Source organism: Crocodylus porosus, unplaced genomic scaffold (assembly GCF_001723895.1).
Source record: "Crocodylus porosus isolate Cpor-Errol unplaced genomic scaffold, CroPor_comp1, whole genome shotgun sequence".
NCBI lineage: Eukaryota > Metazoa > Chordata > Crocodylia > Crocodylidae > Crocodylus > Crocodylus porosus.
The window spans coordinates 1,771,004-1,780,537 of record NW_017728947.1 but is presented as its reverse complement, the minus strand read 5'-3'; the positions used below and the strand labels follow the sequence as shown (position 1 = coordinate 1,780,537).

At 54.7% G+C, this 9,534-nt stretch overlaps 2 protein-coding genes across 8 annotated transcripts in view; both read right to left on the bottom strand.

The window, feature by feature from the left end:
- The window catches only part of LOC109320799 (AP-2 complex subunit alpha-2), a 621,923-nt gene that overhangs the window by 542,930 nt on the left and 69,459 nt on the right, over positions 1–9,534 (bottom strand). The gene's annotated exons all lie outside the window — the stretch shown is intronic.
- LOC109320798 (carnitine O-palmitoyltransferase 1, liver isoform-like) overlaps positions 1–9,534 on the bottom strand; it is a 48,625-nt gene that overhangs the window by 12,638 nt on the left and 26,453 nt on the right. The gene's annotated exons all lie outside the window — the stretch shown is intronic.

Sequence of the window (9,534 nt, the reverse complement as noted above, 5' to 3'; positions counted from 1 at the left end):
GGGGCTTGGACAGTAAAGAAATTCTTCCTTATGTTCAGTCTGAAATCATCTTCTTGTGCCCTGTTCAAACTATCCTTTCCCCTTCAGTTCTGCTGTCTGTCCCCCATTTTTGGTAACGTCTCTTTTCTGTTTCACAGCCCTGAAGACTGTTTTTAGCCCTAGCTAAAAGCCTTAACTCAGGTGTTGTCATATTAACTCTGTTGTGGAAGTGGGCTGACAGTGAAGCATTGGAGGCACTGTCAAGGTGCTGAAGAAGGCTAGATTTGGTTTTATGATTCTGAATAAGAAGACTACATTTAACTCTAATGACTACAAGACTCGTGACTCAATCTCTTTAGATTGTTTTGACTTTTTGCCTAGTTTGTCATTTTTTTTTAAGCTTTAATATAATCTAGCCAATCAGTGAACATCCTAACACTTGTATTTGCTTTTACTTTCATCTTAAACCCAGTGTTATAATGATAACCCCACGGCCTATTAGTGAAGCTTCTAGTTTCTCTTTAACTGCAGAAAAATGTGTATTGTGTTATATGTGATGATGTGTCACATAATCTGCACTCCCCTTTTCAAAATCCTACATCTGCCCACGCACACACATCCAACAGGCTCCTTCCCAGCCACTTCCCTTTCTAAGCTATACCCACTCATCCAAGCTCCTCCCCCTGCCCTAACATCAAGCCCTTTTCTTTCTTCACCACTCCCTCCCATCAAACTCCTCTTTTTTGGTCACATCCTCCTTCTACAAACTCCGCCATCTCCCAGAACGCACAGGGCCAAAACCACCCAAACTCCTCCCTATCCAGACCCTGCCTCTTCCAGCAGGATATACTCCTCCCTGCTTAGGCTGCTCCCCCGCTTTTCCATCCAGAGCATGCCCCTGCCCACTGGACCCTTCTGTCACAGGCCTTGCCCCCTCAGAGGCCCCACCCCCCTCACCTTGAGGGCATTGATAACTGTCTCAATGTGGGTCTTGACGGCCTCATGGGAGAATTCGGAGCTGGCAAGGGTGCACATGCTCTCCAGAGCCAGGTACCGTAGGTTGGTCTCTCGGTGCTGGAGGAACTGGCCCAGCTGGTTACAAGCCCGAACCAGCAGATTGGGTTCACTGGAGGAAGACATTAGGGTTAGTAGCCCGAAGGCCAGGAGTGAGGGATGCTGGCAGGGCTGTGGGGGGCACAGGGCTATGAGCTGGGAGTGAGGAGCACCTGTAGGGCTTGAGGGCAGGGGGCTACAGGTTGGGAGTGAGGGATGCCATCAGAACTCACAGGGAAACCCAGGACTGGGTGGGCAGAGGCTGCAGATCAGGAGCCAGGGGACACTAGCAGTGCTGCGGGGAGCTAAGGGCTGTGGGGCACCAGGAGGTTCTGTACCCATGCTACCAAGGAGAGTTAGGGTAGAACCCAGGGCTGGATAGATCGGAGGCTGCAGAGAAGTGTGGAGCACTGGCAGGGCCAGAAGGAAGCACCAAGTGGACTGGGGGGCAGGGGCCTGTGGATTGTGAGTGAGGGGCACTGGTAGGACTGGACAGGGGGCTACAGATCAGGAGTGAGGAGCACCAGCAGGGCTGGGGAACAGCTTAGGGCTGGTAGGAGGTTGCTGTTTGGAAGTGCAGGGCTGAAGGAGAAAGCCCATGGAGGGGAGCAGGGGGCTGCAGGTCAGGAGTGAGGGGCACTGGCAGGGCTGGAGGTGGGCAGGGGGCTGTGGGTTGGGAATGAGGGGAACCAGCAGGGCTAGTCAGGCTGGATCAGCAGGCCTCACCTGTCATAGTGGATGATGAGGCTGATGGCCTCAAAGAGGATGGCATTCTTGGCGTTGGAATGCTGAACCTTCTTGGACTTCGGTGGCTCCTGGGCCTTGTTGAGGACTGTCTCCAGGCACTCAACCAGGCGCCCCTTCACTGCCGCGTCCTCTGGGGGCACAGAGCATGAGGCGTGACAGAGCCAGGGCGAGGGGCACAGGCCACAGCACAAGCCAGGAGTCCTGCTTCCAACCCCCTCCTGCCTGCTATATATAACCCACCAAACCCCCACCCCCTCCCAGAGCTGAGCAAAAACCCAGGTGTCCTGGCTCCTGGTCCCCAGCCCAGGAAGGGAAACAGCCCCTGCCTTCCATTACCTGGTGGCGGGTAGCACTGCAGGAGGCGCAAGAGCTTCACTGAGAGCCATGGGGCCGGCACAAAATAGTAGGTGTAATCTTGCAGGTCCGTGGAGGCTGAGGAAACAATCTGTGTGGGGACAGCAATGAGTACCTGTGCCTGCCAATCCCCACACCAGGCTGACCTCCACACCTCCCAAATCTGAGACTAACTAAAGAGTCCTGGCTCCCAGGCCTAACTCACTCAATCCTCCCACCCCTACAGCAGTAAGGGGGCAACCAGTTTGGCAGGTGAGCTACAAGACAGCCCCATACTTGTGCTCCCTGCCCATGTGGCTGCTCTGCTTTCTACTCCCTACCCTATCTGCCTCTGTGTTCCCTGCTTTCCCCCCACAACCTGCCACATGCCATAAACAGAAGCTAACTATGCTACTTGTGACATCCCTGTGCTATACACTCCCACCCCAAGGACTAGGACAGAACCCAAGTGTTACACCATGGCACTCCCCACCACACCATCTCAGCAAGCTGGGGGATACCAAGCTGTTCCACTTCCATACAGCCCACTGCCACCAGCTACATGCTTGTGGTCTGCACCCTCCACCATCCCGCCCTCATGTCCTGTCTGGACACCAAGTGGCAGGGACACACTTGGCAAGGATGAGGGTTCCTGACAGACAAGCCTATACTTCTTCCTGATCCTGTGAGCCACCAGGGACCTCAGCTGTTGGTTCCTTCACATAGCCATCACCATAGGCGTGTACCTGGCACACTTCATGGACTCCCCCAACACCTGCCCCTTCTGCAAGCAGAGGGAGACCCTGGCATACAACTACCTGTAGTGCACCAGACTCCAGGCCCTGCACCACCTCCTCTAAAATCTCATACTGAGGTTCTAGATGCATGACTCCCCATACCTTTTCATTTACACACTCCCTACCTGTGGCCTCACAAAGTCCCGAGACCTCCCAGGTCAACCTCCTCCTGGCCCTAGCCAAGCTGGCAATATACCTAACCAGGAAGGAGGCTCTGACCAAGGGAACCGCCAGGGACTGCAGAGCTGTTTTTCTGTCCCTCATCTGTTTATGTCTCTAGGCAGAGCTTCACTTGGCCTTGCTTGAGGGCCAGTAGGCACTGTCCAGTGTGCACTGCTCAGTGTCCCCTCCTTGGTGCACTCATTTTAAACCTATGACCCTCACTCCTGTCCCCATTTTGTGTTTCAGTTGTGCCAAATTTTCAGTAATATGTCTTTAGTGGCCCTCATCACAAAGCAGGGCTTATAGCTCTACTTGGTGGACTTTGGTTCACATTCCAGAACGGCGTATCACCACAGCACTAGACACTGCCACCCCAAGGACTAGGATAGAACCCAGGTGTCCAAGCTCCCAGACCCTTTGCTCTAACCCACCAACCCCAGAACCTAAGTATTTTGGCTTATAATCCATCCTTCATCTACTACACCTCTACTCCCCTCCCAGAGCTGGGACTGAACCCAGGTGTCCAGCCCCTCTCACCCGGCTCAGCCTGGACACAGCCAGGGAGACGCAGGTCTTGAAATCATCAGGGTTCTTCTTGCAAAGGCAGGTAATGAGGCTGACAGCAGCTGTGACCACCCCCTGCAGGAGAAGGGGTGAATTGTCAGATATGCAGGGAGGGCAGGGCAGGATGATAAACTTCTGGTCATCAGGGGGGTGGCAAGCAATGCAAATGTACCAAGTGCCACCTGGGGGTAAAGGGGCAATGGAACTGACTGTGTACTAGACAGGTGGGGGCAAATAGGAAGTGAGTGGGGAATGGTGGGATGAACCATGTGCTCAGTATGCGGGGGGAGAGAGGAGCTGAACAATGGGCCATGTGCAGGACATGAGACATGCCATGGTCCAGAGGAGAGGGCTAGTGGAACATGCCATGTCTGGACTTCGGGGTCATACAGGTAGAACATACCATCCAAAGAAGTGTCAGGCACCCCAGGACCTACCATGTGCTTGTTATTGGGGGGTGGGAAAGGAAAGGAGTAGACTATACCACATGCTGGTCTCTGAAGGGAAGAAGACGGGTGCATTCTACCCTAAGCTAACACAGCTCGCATGACTAATGATATGACTCAGACTGCGCTAACATACATCCACTATGTCCCTACATAGCTACTATGAGCAAGGTCCTGTATTGCCTTCTAACTGCCAAGCCACGCAATTACTATGATTTTAATATTTTCTTTAAAAAATTTTACATTTGTACTAGCTGTGAAGGGAGGGAGTGGGATAGGCTAGGTGGGGCTCATTCATAAAAGGGAAGCAGGATCTACACTAGGAATGGGAAATTCTTCAGGCCCACAGGCCACATATGGAGCTTTGCTCAGCTGTCACGAGCCAGATGACCCCTCCCCTCTCCTGCCCAACAACAGCTCACAGAAACTCCCTAAGGGGCTGATCCCGTCAGCCTGGCCACGTAGATCTCAGTCGCCACTTACTGTTTGGGTTCCATGGGCTGCCACCACTTAGCTGTAGACCCTAGCAGGGGTGTGTGGACAGCAGATCGTGGCTCTGCTCCACGCTTAGCTGGGATGAGATCATGGATGGGTGGGGAGCGAGTGGCTGGGATTCCCAGCTAAATAGCTGTGGCCCACAGAACCCAAACAGTAAGCAACAGCTTCATAGATGCTAGGGTCGGAAGGGACCTCAACAGATTATCAAGTCTGACTCCCTGCCCTGGGCAGATGACCCCAGCCAGATGCCTATCCAGCCTTCTCTTAAAGACCACCAAGGTAGGGGAGAACGCCACCTCCCTTGGAAGCCCATTCCAAGTTTTGGCCACCCTTACTGGGAAGAAGCTTTTCCTGAAGTCTAGCCTAAATCTGCTTCTGTCAATTTGTGATGATTGCTCCCTGTTACCCCAACAGGTGCCATGGTGAACAGAGCATCTTCGGTTCCTTGCTGTGTCCCCTAATGAACTTGTAGGTGGCCACAAGATCACCTCTCAGCCTTCTCTTGCAGAGGCTGAAGAGGTCCAGGTCCCTTAGTCTCTCCCCATAGGGCTTGGCCTGTAAACCCTTAACAATATGAGTGGCTCTTCTCTGAACCCTCTCGAGATTATCCACATCCTTCATAAGGTACGGCACCCAGAACTAGACACAGTACTCCAACAGTGGTCTGACCAATGCCACACAGAAGGGAAGTATCACCTCCTTGGCTCTATTTGTCATGCATCTGCTGATGCATGACAAAGTGCAGTTCACTTTGCTGATGATTTCATCACACTGTCGATTCATGTTCATTTTGAAGTCCACTATGACTCTGATGTCCCTCTCTGTTTCTGTGCTGCTGAGAGGGTCATTCCCCAGCCAGCAGGTGTGCTGGATATTTTTGCACCCTAGGTGCAGCACTCTGCATTTGTATTTGTTGTACTGCATCCTGTCGCGTTCTGCCCACCTATCCAACCTGTTTTAATATCTGCCTGCAATGGCTCCCTACCCTCTGGAGTGTTCACTTCCCTGCACAATTTAGTATCATCCTGCAGGCTAGATCTGGCCACAGAAGGATTTTTTTTAGCCCATGACAGATCCCTTGGTCCTGCTTAGTCCAGGCATGGAAGGCAGCCCAGGCCAGGACACCTGAGAGCGGTAGACACACCCACCAAGAGAGCAGAGACAGCTGTTAGCTTCTGAGCCAGAGTCCCAGCACCAAAGGGGCCACTCCCAGCCACCTGCCCCAGACATCAGAGGAAGCATCGGTGCCTGTCATGGGCCGTATTGCAGGACCCAGTGTCAGGTGTCTTGGGACAGGAGCCCAACAGCAACCAGTTGCATTCATTGAATTGCTGCTCCTGATTAACTGTACTATACAGCATTTCCAGTGTGATCCCCATTGTTTGTTTGTCTCCCACCTGGCACTTGCCACTTGAAGTGCCCCACACAGCCCTACCCAGCCCACACTTTCCCTGTCCACAGCCCAGGCCCTCTGCTGCTTCCCACCTCGGCAGTGGCTCCACCACATCCTAAACTGCAACCCATTGCCAAGCTCCCACTTTCACTCCCTTTGTTGCCACCTCTGGCTTCTTCCAACAGTGCCCAGGGATGCAAATGATGTCCACTTAGGTCTCTCTCCCAATGCCGTTTGGGCTGGGCTAATGCTCGGCTCAATGCAGCATGGGGAGTTAGCATCCACAGAAAGAGCTGAGCCCCCACTGGGACTGCAGAGCTAGTGGGAGCCCTTGCATTTTGCTGGCTCTGGGTGCCTTCAGCTCCCAGTGCAGTGTCCTGTCAGCCATGAAGCTGATGGGACCCTACCAATGACTGGGCAGTATGCGTTGAGGGCTAGAGGTTGTACAGACAGGACAGAGTAAGGAGGAAAGGGCGGGTGGGGTTTCTCTCTACGTTAAGGAGCATTATACATATTTCCCAGTCAAAATGGGATCGGAGGAGGAGAAAGTTGAGGCATTGTGGGTTAGAATACATGGAGGTTGAGGGGAAAGGGACTTGTACCATGTGCAGGTCACTCATGGGGGAGCAGGGATAGGATGTACCATGTAGTCATTAATGGGGGGATGGGGTGGGATATAACATGTGCTAATCATTAATGGAGGTGCAGGGATAGGATGTACCATATGCTGGTCATTCAGAGGGCTGAGGGGAGGGGACATACCATGTGTTGGTCGTTCAGCAGGTGCACCACGCGGGAGGTCCATTCGCCCATCGGCACCAGGTCAGGTGAGGTCTTGTAGAGGCGCAGGAGGCAGAGGGCAGCACTCTGCTTCACACTGTCCATAGTGTCGCTGAGTGAGGGGGCAGATAGGCCTAGTTAGCAGAGCAGGCGTGGGGCCTCCCTACTCCCCCACCTCCTCTCCTGTCCCAGCCACCTGGAGCTCTGCTTACCCAGCCACCAAGATGCGGGGGATCTCAGAGGCGAAGGCCTCTGCCATCTCGCGGCTGCCTACGTTGGCAATGCAGTGCAGTGCCAGGCACATGAAGGTGGGGTTGCGGCTTGCCAGGTCATTCTTGATAGCATTGTTAATGAGCCGGATCAGCTCACTGTTGGAGTTCACCAGCACGGAGATGAACAGGTATCCCTGGGGAGGGGCCAGGAGTGGCTTAACAAGGGGGATGGGAAAGGGAGGGGCAGGCTGGGCTCAGCCCCTGCCCCATGGAAGCCAGAGCCCAGTGGCACTCCCCAACCCTACCGAGACATCAGCTCCAAAGCCCATCTCCAACCACGGCATCATGACCCAGCTCCAGCCACATCTCTGCTTCCCTTCTGGGTCCCCAGTTCTACTTCAACCCTATTCCTCCTGCTGCCCCCACCTTCCCATCCCACTCCTGCTATACACCCCACTGCCCTTTCCCCACAGGGGCTGCAGCAGGAGGCTGCCCTAAATGCAGGCTCCCCTCCTGCAGCCCCACTCTGTGCCCAGCCCTCAGGCCAGACACCTGTTCTGTCCAAGGTGCTCAGTACCCAGCCCCACCAACCCAACCTCCTCAATGCCCTGCCCCCTACCCATACTTCAGGACCCAGTCCCGCAACACTGCCTAGCACCCATCTCCATCCTGCCCCGCAGTGCCCAGCCTGCCCATTTCACCCCACAGCATCCAGTGACCAGCTCCCTCATCCCACCACACAATGCCCAGCCCTTTCACACCCCACTCCAGTGTCCAGAGTCCAGCTCCCCAATCCCTCCCCATGGTGCCCAGTACCCAACTCCTCCATCCTGCCCCACAGCCCTCAATGCCCAGCTCTCCCATGCTTCCCCCAACCCACCACACAGTACCCAGCCCCCCACTCACAATCTGCTTCTCGGTGTACTTGTTTGAGCTGAGCAGGTTGACAGCCTCCATGTGCCCAAAGTCAATGTCATGCCCAAGCAGGAAGATGAAAAGCAGCTTGCAGACATATTTCTTTTTGCTGTAGCCATCCAGGGCCTTGTCCCCTGGCAAGAGAGAAGAGAGGAGAAGGGAGAGGAGGGGGTCACCAGAACTGTTGGAGATGGGGACGGGGTGGGGAAGCAGGGGGAGATCAGGTGTGAATTCTGTCCTGGGGGATGGATTCAGATACAGGAAGCAGGTCTGGATCTAGGGATGCAGGGAACAGGAAGACTGGGGGTGGGGGGTGTCTTCTGTGTGGGGGAAGCAGGACAGGGAATGATCCAAGGGGACTGGATGGGAAGGAAGGCTGAGTTCATCCCTCCCCATCTGACAGCCTTCCATGTGTTTGTGGTTGAAGACCAACCCCCCTCACAAGCACATTGAACCACCCAGCCACAGCCCCTCTAGACAGGACCTACACTCACCCTTGAACTTGGAGCGGATGTTGGCCAGTTCCTTGTTGATCCTCTTGATCTCAGCCTCTTTGCTTTTACCTGCAATGGGAGCAGCAAGAACAAATGTGCTCAGTGGGGATGGAGCAGACCACAGACCCATTCCCCTTATCCCTGGTCCTAGGGCCAGATCAGGGCTGGGACTTCCTCAAGGGAAAAGGCCCCTGCCTCATCCCCACCCCCAAAGGCCCGGCTCACACAGCCCAAAGTCCTAGCATCTTCTCCTTCTCTTGATCGCAGCCAATTCCTTCCCCACAGCCCCGACATTCCCCTGCTTCCTCCCTTCCCCCCCACCCAGAAGGCAGTTGCCAGCTGGCCCCATCAGCTCCTTTCCTTCCCCACCTCCTCCAGGTCTTTCCTAGGGAAGACCAAAGAGAAACCCTGGGACTGGTTTATATAAGAGCCTCTCAGCCAGTACTAAAATGCAGCCAGCTTGGAAGGGGCACACTGGAGGGCTGGTTATAGAAGGATCCCCTGCCTAGTACTAAGATGCGGCCAGCTCTGGGGTGGGGCACATGGGGAACTGATTATACAGGGAACCCTCGCCTGAAACTGAGATGCAGCCAGCTCTGGGGAGGCACACACTGAGGGGCCAGTTATACAGGAATCCCTCATCCCAGCACTAAAATGCAGCCAGCTCTGGGATGGGTGCAGGGAGGAGCTGTTTATTCGTGACTCTCCTAGCACTTCCTCCCAGCTTTCAAACTATTCCAGCTCAACAGAGACCTCTTTGCTGTAAACATCCAAAGCCTTGTCCCCTTGGCACAGGAAGAGCAGATGGGAAAAGGGTCCCCAGCCCTGCCAGGGGGTCATGCAGAGATTGGGAGGAGCAGGGCAGAGGGGCTCTGTCCTGAGGGAGGTGATGGGAGAAAGCAGGTCTGGATCTGGGGATGCAGGGAACAGGGAGACTTGGGCACGTCCCTCACACCCCTGCTGTGTCCAGCTCCAGCCCCTGGGTGCTCAGCCTGCCTGTGGGGATGACCTGGGCCCTGCTCCAGAAAGGGGCTTTGGGCAAAGAGCTGGGACTGCCCTTATCCTTGGAGCTGGGAAGAGGGAGAGGATCGGGTAGGGACAGCCTAGAAAAATAACAGTCTGGAGGAACTAGCCAAGGTCCCTCCTCTGTGAGGGACACCC